The 18,904-nt window shown below is 31.6% G+C and overlaps 1 protein-coding gene across 1 annotated transcript in view; it reads left to right on the top strand.

The window, feature by feature from the left end:
• LOC126881076 (insulin-like growth factor 1 receptor) overlaps positions 1-18,904 on the top strand; it is a 220,555-nt gene that overhangs the window by 152,512 nt on the left and 49,139 nt on the right. The gene's annotated exons all lie outside the window — the stretch shown is intronic.

Here is an 18,904-nt window from a genome sequence, read left to right as displayed (position 1 = left end):
ATTGTCAAAGTAGATCGCAGGAAAAAGAGAATCAACTCTTAGTAGTTTGAGTTGACTATTCTTGGATCGATTCAGTAAATGTAGAACCTCAGGTGCTTTTTGATGAGTGTGCATTGTGCATCTCTTTGTTTTGACTGTTTCAACTACTTATCACGATTTTTACATACCCAGTAACATTTTATTTCTAGAATCGGTTATAATTTGTGTTTATGTTGTAAAAGAGTCAACTCTTGTTAAATGGTATTTGGAAGAGTATACTTTTTCTAGTTGGAGTCTACTCTTACTAGGAAATGTTGAATAAAAATCTTCATTTCATATTTAAGATCAACTTTTACTAAAACCAGCCGTTTGAGTTGACTCGAACTAGGAATAATCAACTCCAACTGGATAATCAACTTAAACTGTAACATATGTATGTATATGTTACAGCTCAAGTTTATTATCTAGTTAGGGTTGACTATTCCTAGTTCAAGTCAACTCAAACGGCTGGTATTAGTAAAACTTGATTATAAATATAAAATGAAGATTTTTATTCAACATTCACTAGTAAAAGTAGACTCTTTCCAAGTGCCATTCAGTAAGAGTTGATTCACACAAACAACCGATTCTAGAAATTAAATGTTACTGGATATGTTCAAATCGTGATAAGTAGTTGAAGCGGTCAAAACAAAGAGACGCACACTTATCAAAAAAGTATGTGAGATTATACTCGTATAATCAACATTTACTGAATCGATCCAGGAATATTTAACTCAAACTAGTAAGAGTTGATTCTATTTTTCCCGCGATCTACTTTTACTAACAAGCATTATTAAGAGTCTACTTCAACTAGTAAAAGTTGAATTAAATTTTTCAAATCAACTCTTACTGCTCGTTTTAGTTGGAGTTGACTCGAACTAGGAATAGTCAACTCTAATTGAGAATCAAATACTTTTTGTTGCTTCTATCAGTTCTTTACTTACTTGTTTCTTCTTTTGGCTTTCCCATATACGTTTTCTTTTGATCGAGTGGAATACTTTTTCAATGTCTATAAAACTCAGATATACAGAGTGAGTTTTATGTATGGAAACACTCAATTATCTCGAAAACGGCTTGCACGATTTTTATAGATTTTGGTTGGTAGGGGTTTTCTAATGCATTCGATATTATAGTGCTAATTACATGGTTGTCAGATCTTCTGTTTTTCTACAAATCTAATGAACTTTCTTATTTCAAATGGAACACCCTATATATTTTTTGCGTTTTGAAGTCCTTAAGAAATGCTGATTATTTTTTATGTATATTCCCTATACATAAATGCCATAATTTCGGAGTTATTGCTACATTTATTTTAATTTTTTTTTTTTAATTTAAACAAATTATAAAAATTAATTTTCTCGGCCCAGGTGGATATTATTTTAGGTTCTTTGGATCATTGGGAACAAAAAAGGTCTTTTGTAATTTTTCTCTAAAGTTAATCGTTTTCGAGTAATAAACAATTTAAAACTGAAAAAAATCATAAAATGACGATTTTTTAAGGTTCTAAAACACAAGTAAAAAATATAATTTTTGAAATTATAAAGTACCTAAATTCAAGCCCAACTCTTCTTCTGATAGCTTGCAATAAGATTTTTGTCTCTTTTTATTCTAAAACATTGATTTTTAATTTTTAATGAAGTGCATATGAGAGGACGGGCGATCGGGCTGCATTAACATTTAAAATAACAATGTTTTAAAATGAAACAATCTTAAATTACTTATCGGTATCTGATAAAATAAGGCTTGAGGTTGAATTTGGGTACTTCGCAGTTTCAAAAATAAAATTTTTTATTTGTGTTCTTGAACCTTGAAAATCGTCATTATTCGATTTTTTTCAATTTTAAATTGTTTATAACTCGGAAACGATTAATTTTAGAGAAAAATTATAAAAGATCTTTTTTGTTCACCATGATCCAAACAACCTAAAATAGTGTTTACCCGGGTCAAAAAAATTGATGTTTATAATTTGTTTAATTTTTTTTTTAATAAATGTAGCAATAACTCCGAAATTATGGTATTTGGGTATAGGGCATTTAACATGAAAAATTATCAGTATTCCTTAGGGACTTCAAAACACAAAAAATATACAGGGTGTTCCATTTGAAATAAGAAAGTTCATTAGATTTCCAGAAAAACGGAAAATATGACAGCAATGTAATTAGCACTATAATATCGGCCGCATTAGAAAACCCATACCTACCAAAATCTATAAAAATCGTCTAAGCCGTATTTGAGATAATTGAGTGTTTCCATACACAAAACTCACTCTGTATTTCTCTATTTTTTAATGGTTTTTGAAACATCATTGTTAAAAAATAATTAGGATTTTTATACTAAATGCGTCTGACTACGAATATCGATCAGATTTAAATCTTGTTTTCTACGGTTTAAAACTCATATCCTGAATAATATGTATAAATGCCCGGGGCCAGTGGAACAACTCTTGTTGAATACCAAAACTTGGAGTGCTCTTTTATATTTTAACATTTCTCATTTAGTTGGTGTCATAAACAGTAATCATAATAAGAGAATATTTTTTATACATTGCTACAAATTAACTGTTATTTACAGTAACGTTTTTGGCATAAAAATAGTATAGTGAATGTGAATAGAAGAAAATGTATACATATAGCACATATATTATGTTATAGGACAATAGGTACAGAGTACAGAGCGCTCGAGTGTAATTCGGTAAGATTATTTCATGAATAAAATTGTATTTATAAATCATTTTAACTAACATTTTATTGATATCTTCGTCTGAATATTTACCAAACTGTGCTGTTCACTTTGACAAGTTGAAAAATATTAATTGTGGTAAATACCACTGAATATTTATTTACAAAGACTTAAATTTTGTATGTAAGCATTAAAAAAATAATCTTTCGAATATCACACGATAGTAAGAATAAAAAAGAAAATAATGCTCCAAAGTAAAGTCAGCTGTACTTCTTCACGGATTTTTCATCAACTACTCGTCATAAAATAACTTTTAGAACATTCAAATAACTGTAGGTTTTTACGCGACATCAATTAGACGGAAAAACATTCCCATGAGATTTTTTGCATAATCTCATTCGTGAGACATCCCAGAATAAGGTTAAGAAGTCACCCACGTGAAAAGTGATCCAAATTTTTTTTAACAATTTTTTTAATCAAATTGCAAAAATCAATGTCTTCGGCCCGCACAAATTTTTTTTTGATTTCCTGGACCATTTTGAACAAAAAAGGTCCCTTATATACAGGGTGTCCCGAAAAGATTGGTCATAAATTATACCACAGATTCTGGGGTCAAAAATAGGTTGATTGAACCTCACTTACCTATATACAATAGTGCACACAAAAAAATTTACAGCCCTTTGAAGTTACAAAATGAAAATCAATCTTTTTTTATATATCGAAAACTCTAGAGATTTTTCATTGAAAATGGACAGTGGCATTCTTATGGCACCAGCATCTTAAATAAAAATTAAAGTGAAATTTGTGTACCCCATAAAAATTTTATGGGGGTTTTGTTCCCTTAAACCCCCACAAACTTTTGTGTACGTTCCAATTTAATTATTAGTGTGGCACCATTAGTTAAACACACTGTTTTTAAAACATTTTTGCGTCTTAGGACTTTTTCGATAAGCCAGTGTTTATCGAGATATTTTGAATATTTATCGAATCCAACACATATTTGTATATAAGAGGCCGTTAATAATCTGAAAATGTATTTATAATTTACATTTTTAGATATATTTTGAAAAAGAAGCCACGTTTCGATAAAAGGTGACTTATCAAAAAAAGACTAAGAGGCAAAAAAGTTTTAAAAACAATGTGTTTAATGCCTGGTTGCACCAACAGATCTTAAACTCCAGCTTAGCTAAGCTCTACTTATAGATAGGGCTTCCTTGAGTATCACTTACGTTGCACCATAATGTTAGATTCTTAAGCTTAAGATCTGTTGGTGCAACCGGGCATAAGTAATGGTACCACAATAATAGTTTAATTGGAACGTACACAAACATTTGGGGGGTTTAAAGGAACAAAACGCCCATAACTGATTAAGTAAGTAACGCCCATAAAATTTTTATGTAAATATATTAAAAAAGAAGCCGCATCTCGATAAAAACTCGCTTATCGAAAAAATAATAAGAGGCAAAAGAGTTTTAAAAACGTTGTGTTTAACTAATGGTGCCACAATAATGAATTAATTGGAACGTACACAAAAGTTTGGGGAGTTTAACGGATCAAAACCCCCATAAAATTTTTATGGGGTGGACAAATCTCACTATAATTTTGTTTTAAGATTATCCTGCCATAAGAATGATACATGTCCATTCTCAATAAAAAATCATTAATAGTTTTCGATATATTGAAAAAAATCGATTTTCATTTTGTTACTTGAAAGGTCTGTAACTTTGTTTATGAGCACATTTGTACTAAGGTAAGTTAGCTTCAATCGAACTATTTTAGACTCCAGAATGTGTGGTATAATTTATGACCAATCTTTTCGGGATTATAATTTGTATAATTTTTGCCCTGTATAATTTTTCTCTCAAGTTGATCGTTTTTGAGTTATAAGCAATTTAAAATTGAAAAAAAACGAAAAATTGCGATTTTTAAGGTTTTATAACTCGGTTAAAAGTTATTATTATGAAAGTCAGAAAGTGACTAAATCAAAGTTTAAAGCCCCCCTACAAGATCCTGAAGAAATTTTTGTCATTATTTGATTACTAGCTGTTATTTTTAAGTAATAATAATGAGCACCATGCACGTATTAGGCGGCCATCAATGGTGAGTGCGAGAGAGATGCCATTCCGGCAGTCCAATGTTGCATCTTACTCGCACTCACATTTACAGCCGTGTCAATACGATCTTACTGCTCATTGTTAATAATTAATAATAACAGCTTAGTAATAAATTAATGAAACAAATTTCTTCAGTATCATGTAGGGGAGGGGGGAGGCTTTAAAATTTGATTTAGTTACTTTCTGACTTTCATAATAATAATTTTTAACCGAGTTATTAAGTCTTAAAAAGGGTCATTTTCGCGTTTTTCAAATTTTCGAAAACTCGAAAAAGATCAACTTTAGAGAAAAATTATAAGAGACCTTTTTTGTCCAGAATGGTCCAAAAGACCTAAAAAAAATTTGTCCGAGCCAAAAATACTGATTTTTGCAATTTGATTTAAAAAATTGTTAAAAAAAATTTGGACCACTTTTCGCCTGGGCGACTTTTTAAACCTTATTCTGGGGTGTCTCACGAATGTTATTATGCAAAAAAAATCTCATGGGAATATTTTTTCCAACGAACCCGCCGTTTTCGCCTTCTCTAAATGATTTTTTTCAGAGGTAGACTGGTTTAACTTTTTATGATTTTTATGCTCCACTGAAATAAACTAAACCACAGAGTTAACATCCTTCGCAAATCGCCTTAAAGATTTTTTTGTAATAACAATGTTTACCCTTTTTTAAGTTTGGGGGGTATTTTTAGGCTAAATGACCGCTACCCTCCAGCCAGGTCTGCACTATTAGAATTAGGCCTGGAAGAGTTACCTGAACAATTTTTAGATTGTGTCAAATACCTGCCCAAAAATATCTAGGAGTTTTTGCGCCATATCGAGCAGACCAATTTATTTCTTTGTTTTTAGGAAATTGAATAAAATAAGGTGAAATATTGGCTGACTATTTTAGAGAGATGGAAAAATTTAGATTGAGTGTTATTTCCCCTGAGTAATCAATCTGCACATAATAATCTCATATTTACCTGTTTTTCCATTCTATCAACAATTCGACCAAATTTTGCCGGTACTGGTAAATTGTAAACAAACGTGCGCAGAATACATAAGATACTAAAATAAATACCTATATACCTGTGTTCATCCAATTTATTATTACCCAACGTTAAAATTGAGATTTGCCAACAACTGCGTGACTTAATTATCAATGACAGTCATTCAGAAATAAATAATGCGAATCAGATGGCTAGAAATACAATAATTTATTTAGTTTATTCCATTATAATAAATTAACTGTCGGCGGTGAATGCACCTGATAAAAATATGCAGTGAATATTTATTCTTAGAAATATAGCAAATTAATAAAAAATGAAATTAAGAAAAACTTGGCCTACATATACATAAATATGTTCAATTTAATATACAGTGCTCAACAGTTGATAAAGATCAAAGTAATACAAAAATGAATAGCCATTTTCAATGTCATTGCAACAGGAAACTACAGCCGCATCATTATTCCAGTTCAATCAGAGAGTGCCGCAAGGACCTCTACCGGTTTCGAAACTTATTAGTCTCTCATCAGGAGGCACATATGCTGCTCTCTCTGACCCAACTAGGACCAACCCCGGCGTGCAGTCACGGATTGCAACGAACGAAATGGCAAGGATGCTCTAGCGGCAACTGCTAGCAAAAAACTAAGTTTTCAATCTAATAACACATAAAACAACATCCAAAAATGTTACTCTACATCCTACCAGACTGAAAACAATGGGAACCTTCTTTGGTAACACCTCCGAGGCTTCTACAATTTGCAAGCCATAACGGTATAAGTTTTTTATCAAAGTTATATTTTGCGCCAGAAATGGTCAGAGTGTGTAAAAATTTAAAATATTTAAAATAATATTAATACCCCCACTTTGTGATGATTTTTTATTAACTTAATTGGTTTTGTTTAATTTTAAACCAAATTAAAAAAGTGAAAGGCAATTTATGTTGTATCTCGATTCAGAGGCAAGGCATAATATGCAGACAGCGCTGTTTCTGATATCACCGTCGTCAGTACAGATTCTTGCCCGCCTCTGAATCAATTTCTTCTTCTTAAAGTTCACTCTCCTATCGGAGGTTAGATATCATAATGGCTATGGTCACTTTGTTGGCTGCTGCTCTGAACAGTTGTAATGAACTACAGTTAAACCATTCTGTAAGGTTCCTCAGCCAGGAGATGCGTCTTCTTCCTATGCTTCTTCTTCCTTGGATCCTTCCTTGCATAATAATTCTCAGCAACTCGTATTTTTCTCCCCTGTTAATGTGACCCAAATATTCCAGTTTTCTAGTTTTTATACTCTTCATAATTTCTAACTCCTTATTTAAACGTCGTAGCACTTCAACATTGGTAATCCTTTGAACCCACTGAATTTTCAATATTCTTCTATAACACCACATTTCGAACGCGTCTATTCTTCTTTTGCGTTGTCTCTTTAATGTCCAAGCTTCCATTCCGTATAGAAATATAGAAAATATGTAGCATCTTAGAGCCCTTAATCTGAGAGGCAACCGAAGGTCTTTGTTTGTAAGCAGTGTCTTCATTTTTATAAATGCTTGCCTTGAAGTTTCAATTCGGACTTTAATTTCTTTGCTTTGGTCATTTTTGTCGTCGACCCAGGTTCCCAGATATTTGTATGTCTTTACTTTTTCTATTTGGGTTTGCTCTATCATTAACCTTTCATTTCCATGTTCTGTTTTTGAGACGATCATAAATTTAGTTTTTTTCTTGTTTATTTTTAGTCCGTATTTAATGCAATAATCGTTAATTCTATTTAGCAATTCTTGTAGTGATCCAAGGGTGTCTGCCATTATAACGGTGTCATCAGCGAATCTTATGTTATTTACTATTCTTCCGTTTATAGAGATTCCATCACTTAGCTCCGCTATCGCTTCCTGAAATATGAATCTGAATCAACACAAAACCAAATTGCCTATTTCAAAATTTCAAAGATAGATTGAAATCCCCTTTGAGGACGCTGCAGTGACATCTATTAAAGAAAATAGAAAATAGTAAGGTCTCAGATACAGAATACATTATTTTTCTTCAAGTGCCGTCTCCTAATCGGAGGTTGGATATCATCATCACTATCTTTACTCTATCCACCGCTGCTCTAAAAAGTTCTATAGAACTGCATCTAAACCAGCCCCTTAAATTCTTTAACCATGACACTCTCCTTCTTCCTATACTCCTTCCGCCTCTTATCTTTCCCTGTATTATCAGTATTAGCATTTCATATGGCGATCCCTTCATTACGTGTCCCAGATATTGTAACTTTCTTATTTTTATTGTGTTTATTATTTCGAATTCTTTACCCATTTCTCGCAATACTTCCGTGTTCGTTTTCTTCTGTGTCCATGCTATTCTAAGCATCCTTCTATACCACCACATTTCAAATGACTGTAGCTTATTTATGTGTTCTTGCTTTAATGTCCAGCTTCAGGTCCATATTGTAGTATCGATAACACGTAGCATCTCAAAGCTCTTATTCTCAGTTCTAAGCTAAGGTCTTTGTTGCAGAGAACTGTTTTCATTTTTACAAACGCATTTCTTGCTATTTTTATCCTGGTCATTATTTCTGTTGTTTGATCATTTTTCTCTGAAATCCAGGTTCCTAGGTATTTGTATTTATCAACCCTTTCTATCGGTACATTTCCCAAATGTATGCTTGTTCGTATGTTTGTTTTCTTAGTTATTATCATGTATTTGGTCTTTTTTATATTCATTTTTAGTCCGTATTCTTCACAGAAATTGTTTGTTTTGTTTAGTATTAGTTGGAGTTGTTCAGCAGAGCTTGCCATAATCACGGTGTCATCTGCATATCTTATGTTGTTAATAGATCTTCCGTTAATTATTATTCCTTCACTTTGAGATAGCAATGCTTCTTCATAAATGGCTTCACTATATGCATTAAAGAGTAATGGAGACATAATACATCCCTGCCGAACTCCTCTCCTGATTTCAATTTCTGGACTGGGTTCGTTATCTATTACAATTTGTGCTCTTTGATTCCAGTAAAGGTTTGTTATTATTCGTAAGTCCCTTTTGTCTATGTTTTTTGTCTTTAGAATTTGGACTTATTTTTCATGTCTTGCTTTGTCAAAAGCTTTCTCAAAATCAACGTAACAAACATGCACATCCAGAATACATTATTAATATTAAAAATAATATACACTAATTTAAATCTATAAACCTTCCTTATTAGAACCATTCTTTGTTAACATCCTTCATCTCTCTCTCTCTATATATATTATATATATATATAATGGATTTCTACGGCTGTCGCATACCCAGCTTCCAATTTTTTCTATCGTAACACGTATCTTCATCTAATTGCCTCGAATCCATTGCGTCCTGAATATTGTCCCTCCAGCTTCTCCGTGGTCGTCCCCTTCTTCTTCTCTCCGGTGGGACCCACTCTAATATTTTTCTCGGCCAGCGAGTCTCATTCATTCTTTTAACGTGCCCGAACCATGTCAGCTGTCTCTTTTCAGTATCGTCCATTATAGTTTTTTCCACCTTCATACGTTCTCTAATTGTTTCATTTCTTACATGTTCTAATCTGGAAACCTGACAACTTCTCCTCAAGAAGTCCATTTCTGTACTAAGTAGCTTCTTTTTATTTCTTGCACTTATGTCCCAAACTTCTGCACCGTAGATTGTAGCGCTCTTCATTATACTTTCATATATTCTTTTCTTTGTTTCCTTCCTGATATCTTTGTCCCATAAAATTGAATTGAGGGATCTAGTGATGCTTCTACCTTTATTGATCCTGTGTTGTATTTCATCTTCACTATTTCCTCGTTTGTTAAATATAGCTCCCAAATATTTGCATTGTTTCACAGCAACAATATGTCCTTGTTCCAATGGTAGGTTTTCAATCTCTTCGTTTCCCACTATGAAGTATTCTGACTTATCCATATTTATTACTAATCCTGCCTGTTGGTAATGCTCATTTAGCTTCCGTATCATATAGCTTAAGTCATCTTGATCTTGGGCTATTACAACTTGGTCGTCCGCAAAGTATAATGTAAATAGGGAGTCATCTCCCACTTTCAGTCCCATCGGTTTTACTGCTTTTGTCCACCTCTGTAAGGATTGGTCAAGGTATATTTTAAAGAGAGTGGGAGATAGACAACATCCTTGTCGGAGGCCTTTTGAAGTATTAAATGCCTCAGTGAAATTTTTGCCGTTTTTGATTCTGGTGTTAGTGGTCTCATACAACATTCTAGTTGCTTGTATGAGTTTTCCATCGATACCGATGTCTTTCATTGAATTCTATAGTTCTATAATGGGGACACTATCATAGGCTTTTTTTAGGTCGATAAGAGCGATGTGGGTTTCCTGATTTCTTTGTATCCTTTTTTCTAGTGCTATTTTTAAAGTGAAGAGATTGTCTACCGTTGAACGTCCCGCACGAAAACCAGCTTGTTCTTCAGCTTGCTTTCCTTGAATTTCTTGTTCTATTTCATTTCTTAATAGCCTGGAGTATAATCTTCCAATGGTGCTGATGACTGCAATTCCCCTTTAGTTTTTGGGGTTATTTTTAGGTCCCTTCTTATGTATGGGAGTAATATGTGATGTTAGCCATTCATCTGGTACTTTTTCTCCATTCAGACATCTTTCGAAAAGATTTTTAAGCATATCCCATAGTTTGGGTGGTCCATATTTTATTAATTCAGGATTAATTCCTCCAGCTCCGGGTGCTTTCCGGGATTTCATATTTTTAATAGCTTCTTCCACTTTGGTTTTATCTAGTTGTATTTCGTGTTCACTCTGTATATCATTCTCTTTTTCTTGTATTCTTGTTATGTATTGTGGTCGTTTTTCTACCAATAATTCCTTAAAATGTTGTTCCCATTCGGCATCAGATATACTCTAATTGTGTGTCCACCTTTATGTGATGTTCTGACATTCTTTATCATCTTCCATGCTTCTGAACTCCTAGTTCCTCCTAATTGTTGATCTATGTATTCACATTTTTTGATCCAGGTTGCGTTTTTTCTTTTAATCACTTCTTTTTTTACTTCTCTATTTAGGTCCCTGTATTGTTGTTGAATCTCAACGTTTTCCTGATTTTGTAGACGTTGTAGGTGAAGTTGTTTTTTCTTCTCTATTTTCTCTTCGATATCTTTATCCCACCATTCTGGTTTCTTTCCGTTTTCTAAGTTTCCTAGTGCTTCTTGTGCTGCTTGTTTTATGCATGCTTTTATGTGATTATATTCTTCTTCGGTTGTTCTTTGTTCTTGACTTAGTTTCTGTTCAAGTCTGTTACGGTACAGCTATTGTGTACTTTCATGTTGTAAGCTATTAATATTATATTTTTCTATTTCTGGATCATATGAATTCCTTTTGTGTTCTTTTTCTTCGGAGTTATTTTGTTTTGGTATAAATGGAACATAAATTTTACCGATTACTAAGCAGTAGTCTGATCCGCAATCAGCCCCTCTGAAAGCTCTAACATCCTGGATGCTAAATCTTGCATTTTGTCTCGAGATTAGATAGTCAATGATTGACTTAAGTCCACGTGTATGTTGGTACCAAGTAAATTTATGTATGTCCTTATGTTCAAAGAATGTGTTGTATATTTTAAGTTCATACTCCTCGCATAGATTGATCAACCTTATCCCATTGTCGTTAATTCTTTCTTCTCCATATTTTCCCACTACATTACTGTGGTCTTGTTTGCCTACTCTGGCATTTAAATCTCCTGCTATAATCAATTCGTGCGTATTCGGAACCTGTTCTATTTGATCTTTTAATATTTCTTCAAAATTGTCTTTTACTGCTATCTGGGCATCGTCATTGGGAGCGTATACCCCTAGGATTGTAATCGTTCTTCCTCTAATTGAGAGGGTCAGTTTTATTATTCTTTCGTTTATAGCATCCCATGATTGTATTTGGTTTTTCCATCGTTTGTTAATCATTACTGATATCCCTGCTTTCGCTCTTTCACTTTTTAATACTCCCGTGTAGCAGTGTATATAATTCTTAAGATCTTCACAGGCGTTTCCCTTCTTCTTTGTTTCCGAGAGGATAATCAGGTCCAAGTTTCTTTTTTCTACTTCCATAAGAATTTCTCTTTGTTTATTTCTAATTCCTTCATCTCTGCCTTCCTCCATTTACAAGGCATAAATACGACGAAATAGAAAACGGAAAGGATTCTACAATATTCAATCACATTCCGTTTTCCTTCATATAGGAAACGGTACAAGAAATGGTTCTTAGTACTCATAGTACTCTTCCTTTCTTTAATAGATGTCGCTGCAACGTCCCCAAAGGGGATTTCAATCTATCTTTGAAACTTCCCTTAAATAGGCAATTTGGTTTTGTGTTGATTCAGAGGCGAGCAAGCATCTGTACTGACGACGGTGATACCAGAAACAGCGCTGTCTGCAGATTATGCTTTGCCTCTGAATCGAGATAAAACATAAATTTCCCTTCGCGTCTATCTTTACTCAGATTATGTTGCCAACAACCATTCAACATGTGAACAACTCAATTTGGAGTCAGATGTTTAATTTCATAATTATAGTCACTGTTCCATGACTAGGGATGGCAAAATCAAATTATACATCGATATATCGTGTCATATGATATATCGAATGAAGATATCGATGTACGATATATATCAGAAAAAATATATCGATATATGCTTGTGTAATTAAATAACATAAAAAAATAATTGTTGTGATGCTATTTTCTTGTGGCATCTTATCCAACTTACAATTTTTGTTGGGAATGTCGCCACAATAATTTAAGTTTGAAACTAAATTTATTTGACTATTTGCCTTCATTTTTTTCGAGTCCTGAGAAAACTAATAATAGTGGAGTCAATGAAGGTTTTCACCTCCGATTTCGTTGAACCTCCATCGATTTTCATGAAAATTGGTAAGTATGTAGAGGATACCTCAAGAAACAAAGGTGACATGGTGCCAACTTGCGCTTTTACCCTGGGGGAGGATGCCACCCCTTCTCGGGGGTGGAAATTATTTTATTAAAAATAATACCACTAATCGATAGAGGGACAAATTATAAGTAAGATTTGTTATATAAAGTTATTTCAATAAATCAATAGTTTTTGAGTTATTAAAAATCAAAAGTTTTGATTTTTCCTGAAAAAAATCCATGTTTTAAAGCAGTTTTCATAAATAACTCAAAAACCATAAGTTTCTTCAAAAAAGTTGTTATTACGAAAATCAAAGATAATATAAAAATAAATAAGCTCCTTATTCGAAAAATCTTTTATTACATATACAAAGTGAGTTATATGCAATTGAATGTATATTTTTTTCCGCGAGTACTCAAATCATAGTATTCAAGCTTAAATAAGAGGAAAACGATGCACTTTGTTAAATATAGATATTAAACATTTTAATAAAGTACTTAAAGGTAACTATCAAAAAGCTATATAAGAAGTCGATAGCATCAAAATTAAGCAAGTTATGATGGAAATAAGAGGACCCTTTCAGATTTTTTAGGGAAGAATGAAAAATGAAACATACGTCATTTCCACAAAAATTAAAATTTATAGTAACCCATTTAAAACTTTATTTATTTTAACATGAGTAACAACTTCAACAATTTTGACCGGTTTAGAATGCATATTTTTGAAAAAAAAAATACGATTAAAAAAAAATGAATTTTTCAAATTTTCGTGAATTTCATTTTCTTTTGATAATAACTCCAAAAATACTCGATATACTTAAAAAATGGTAGAGAACAAAATTTTAGTTTTAACTTTATTTAAGCTTTTTCTTTTTTTAATATTTTTTTACGACAAAAAATAACCGAGATAGAAACATTTAAAACCTAAATTTTACTGCGAGAACCATGTAACCGGGGCCCTTTCACCTTGTATTTAAAAAAAAATAAAGGATTTAGAAAATTATGTTTAATACAGTGTTATAGAACTTTTACTTAGCTTTGTAATGGTTTTTGGATAAATCTCATATTTCAAAATTTAACGGAGTTATTTTAAAAAAACCAATAACATTTTCTTTGAAAAAATTTTATAGCGGAGATTTTGTATGTATACAGGTTGTGGGAAGTCCAATTAGTCGTTTGTTGTAGGAGATACGAAAAAAGTTTATTTAGGTGACATTGGGGCATAGATAATATCAGAATTTAAATACATTTCCAAATATACAGGTCCACCCATATTGACAGGGTGAAACAAAATTTTCTTTTGTTTAATGGAACACCCTGTATATTTTTACATTTTTGGATTCTCCTCTATGTTTTATTTCTTAAAATATCAGGTTTTGTGATGTTATACGAAGTAGTTTAAAAGATAATTACGTTTTTAAGATTAAAAAGGGTTCAAGGCAGGTTTTGTTTATATTCGATTCAGAGTTGGACTACCATCTCCATATAGAAACTATTTCAGCATCCTTATGCATCATCAGTGAAGATTATGCAGTCACAACTCTGAAGGGAATATAAACATTCTGCCTCTTTTAAGGCAAAACATCGCGATGCAATGAACCCACCTTTTGAGACGCAAATGAGCGACATATCTCGTATTACGAGGAAAACAACGAAAAGCCCCAGATACAAAGTTTACTACTTTTTAAACAATTAGAATAATTGAAATAAAAATATAATAAACAATATTTTAAATCTAAGACTTTTCGTTAATAAACTACTTTCCCGTAAAAATTACGTTTTTATTTTCAAATTTCATAGCAATATTCACCCCCTGTATAATTGTAGTGATTTGACATCAGAAAATGAATTTCTGTTCAAGTGATTTTTAATATAATCTATTATTGTTAAAAATTATTAATCTAGCAAAACGTTTAATTTTAGCTAATACAGGGTTGGTCGAAACTGAATGAGTGTTTTCTCAAAGTTTGAGAGTATGAGTTTTCTCAAACGGAGCGGCCTGTAATGCCTGTAATGAGCATTGTAATGAAATGCTATTGTATGGCACTTTATTATTTCCCACCATGCCAGTGAGAACTGAATTTATTTTTGAAATCCCTAACTTTATGTTTTTGATTATTTTAAATATTGTAAACGATTAAAAAACAATCAAATTAAATTGAAGTGAATAACCAGTGTATATCTTCCACATTTACTTCATATTTAACGTAGCCTGTACCATAACATTGCACAGATTATTATCCCTGTATAGCAACGATATACCATGAATGTGAATTCATACTTGAGAAATGTCCTATATCCAGTCTCACAAAAAAAGGGATTCCTCAAACATAATATATATGCAGACAAAATCAGCCAAAGTGATTTGCGATATCTAATTAAAGGCCCTACCAAGTTGGTTTTGTTGAATATAGCATGGAAACACGACGATACTTTAGTGATAAGCGTATTTTTCGTAGTAGCTATAGTATGTTGTTTTATATTATGTATTACCTATATTAAATTAGTTTTAGTATGTTTCGTTTATCTAAAAAAATGTAAAACAAACAAAAATTCTGTTTTTCTTGTAGTTGTTTTTTCGTATAGATATTGTTTTATATTGTAGTAAATTGAATTTAGTTTTAGTATGTTCCGTTTGTTTGTAGAATTATATTTAATTAGATTTGCTTTAATTACTAAAATAAATAAATTTTCAATTATATTTTATGTATTTGTGGAAAAGGAAACCTAGCATTAGCGGCCACATTTCTATAACGGCCAATTGTTTTCTATTTTTAGTGGCCGTTATTGTCAGGTTTTACTGTACCAATAATATTTTATTAAATTATGAAATATTATTTAAATAAAAAATTTATGAACTTGATAAAAGAAAGTTTGCTTAGAATTTACTCCTCTATCTAATTATGGGGTTATTTTTAATAAAATAGTGTTCACCCATGAGAAGGGGTAACATCCACCCCCAGGATAAAAGCGCAAGTTGGTACCACATCATTTTTGTTTCTTGAGGTATCCTCTAACTACTTACCAATTTTCATGAAAATTGATGGAGGTTCAACGAAATCAGGGGTGAAAACCTTCAGTGACTGCCTTTTTGGAAATATAAAAGATTAATTTTTTTCGTGATTGTCGATTTGCTAATTTTCTGATTTTTGGTTGCTATAAGGTTTAAAAAATTAATAAAAATTATAAATCATGCACATAAATGTAAACAAATATTTATGTTACTTAATTAAACGAGATTGCTTGAGCCAGAATGCTGAAATCTGCATTTTTATCATTAAAAAAAAAAGGTGGATTTCACCCCTAAAATGCAGAAAGCGCAACTTGGTGCCATATCACTTCTGTTTTTTGAAGTATCCTCTAACTAATTAACAATTTTCATGAAAATCGATGAAGGTTCAAAGAAATCGTGGGTGAAAACATTCAGTGACTACACTTTCAGAAATATAGAAGAATAAGGTTTTCGTGATTTTCGACTTGTTAATTTTCGGATTTTTGGTTGCTATAAGGTTTGAAAAATAAAAAAAAATGTAATTCATGCACATAAATATAAAAAAAAATATTTGTTTTTCTTAATTAAACGAGATTACTTGCGCCATAATGCGGAAATCTGCATTTTTTACAATTTAAAAAGTCGGGGTGTATTACACCCCTAAAATGCAAAAGCGCAAGTTGATGCTATATATCATTTATTGCTTGAGGTATCCTCTAACTACTTACCGATTTTCATGAAAATCGATGAAGGTTCAACAAAATAGGGTGTGAAAACTTACAGTGACTGCACTTTCAGAAATCTAAAAAATAATTTTAAAAAAAGGGGAGTATTTCACCCCTAAAATGCAAAAAGCGCAAGTTGGCACTATGTCACCTTTGTTCCTTGAGGTATCCTTTAACCACTCACCAATTTTTATGAAAATCGATGGAGGTTCAACGAAATCTGAGGTAATAACTCATATCCACCTTCATTGACTCCACTATAAGTATTTTTGAAAAGTTTAAATGCAGAATGAAAGATTACATTATTACCGAGGGCCGAAAGTCCCTGAAAACTTCTATAGTGTTTATTTGAATAAGTTACAGGGGTAAAAAAGAGCAAATTTAGTGTGATTTTTAATTCAAAATATTTCAGTCAAAAGAAACTGTTTGGTTATTCTAAGGGACTTTCGGCCCTGGGTAATAATGTAATCTTTCATTCTGCGTTTAAATTGTTCAAAAATATGTATTAGTTTTCTCAGGATTCGAAAAAAATGAGTACATTTAAAAAGCATTGGACCAAGATTTTGCGCTTATCCCCTCAATAAGAAAAATCTTCAATATAATTATCTGACTCATTCACATTGACAATTCAGACATATATTATACATTTTAAAGTATTTATTAGATCTACTCTAATCTAGATCTACTTAGATCTACTCTATACAGGGTGTCCCGGAAAATAGTGCGTTCCTTTAAGGTATGGAGAGAATACACAATTTGGAACAAAAAAGTCCTATACCATTTTTTCTAAAGTTAACCGTTTCCAAAAAAAAGTTAACATTGTTTTCCATATACCTGTATTTTAATGTTTGGAAATTTTAATAAACTGGCAACATCGTACGCACTACGGAATAATAACATAATAAGAACTCGTTTGTGATTGTGATTAACAGTATTTAAAATAATCCAACCTAATAGTAGGTAATACTTATGTATTTACTATTTGTTTACTAAAATTATTTTCTTTTGAAATGTATTGAAATACCTATTGCATAATTTTAAACGAATTACACATCTTTTAACATAAAAACACAGCTTTTAACTGAACTAATATTATGTATTTAGTAAGGTTTAAATGGGTTGAACGCTGAGTACTGCTGAGGGCTTTAACTGAATTACATAGTTTTAATAGTTTACAGTGGAACTTAAATTCACCAGATAATGTCTCAGTAATTTGTTTACTTGTGAACTGAAATAACTAAGTTGTACTTACTTGAAAATAATTATTATACCGAATAGATGTTTCAAGTAACCTTTCACAAACACCATTCATAGGTAATAACATAATAGGTAATACACTCACTATTCGAAAACATTTTCGGCATTGACACTAAACAGGATTCTTTAAAACCTGTTTACTATCTATCTTCTATCTATTTATTTACATGGGACTGTCTTTGCTTAAATTTGCGTACCGCACATAGTTGTCAGATTTAAATTTGCCTACCAAAATACATTTTAATTTTTTGGTCAAACGGTTGCATTTAGAAAAAAATGTTATAAGAGTTTTTTGTTCTACATGGTGCCTTCTACCTATACCTTTAAGGAACGCACTATTTTCCGGGACACCCTGTATACATTAATTAGATCTACTTTTATTTTACATATTAACTACAACACAATATTCACACTGTTCCCAAATACTTAATAGATATTAAACTCAATTGGACCAATTGTGGTATTATAATATCACCCTGTACAAAATATGTTTAAAACTCATTCAAAGTCATTAATCCATGTAGTATCTGTTCTTGTATCAATAACCGCAAGTAACATTGAATTGTCATGTTTTGTTATTATTTAAATGTGTATATAAACATTAACTCGGTGGAGAAAGATTATTGTACTCAGTATTTAATTATTGTACTAGGTCGTTACTGTTATATGTAAACACGTTGTTATAGTTAGTCATTGATGGAGTTGAGTGTAAATATAATGTATCTGAACCAAGAAAGAGAGTTTTAATTAGTTTGGACCTAAAAGGCATTATACATCACACTATTTAATACACAATGCCCAATGGTCGATGTAATAAAAACATCCAACACCAGTAATCTTGGGTTTCAGTACATACAATTCAATTATTGTAAAATTTTACAAATGGTGAAGAATTGAAGAAGAATAAAGGTTACTACTTGAGAAATTGAAATTTTTTTCCTATTTTACTAAATATTTAAAAGTATATTGCACCACCTGAAATTTTGTAACACATTTTAGGGTACCTATAAATGGCATTCCGAAATTTTAAGGATTTAATTTATATTTTAAGATTTTATATCGTGCCAAAATGGTAAATTAATCCTGTGTGGCCAATATATTGAATCTCAAATATCGATATATGTTTCGATATATCGAAAGTTGAATATCGATATAACAATATCGATCAAATTTTCAAATATATCGATATATTTCATATCTCGATACACCATTGCCATCCCTATCCATGACTGAAGAAGTTTAAAGGATTTTTACCCTAA

Source organism: Diabrotica virgifera, chromosome 3 (genome assembly GCF_917563875.1).
Source record: "Diabrotica virgifera virgifera chromosome 3, PGI_DIABVI_V3a".
In the NCBI taxonomy this organism is placed as follows: domain Eukaryota; kingdom Metazoa; phylum Arthropoda; class Insecta; order Coleoptera; family Chrysomelidae; genus Diabrotica; species Diabrotica virgifera.
Note: the sequence above shows the minus strand (reverse complement) of the source record. Positions and strands in the feature narration are given on the sequence as shown.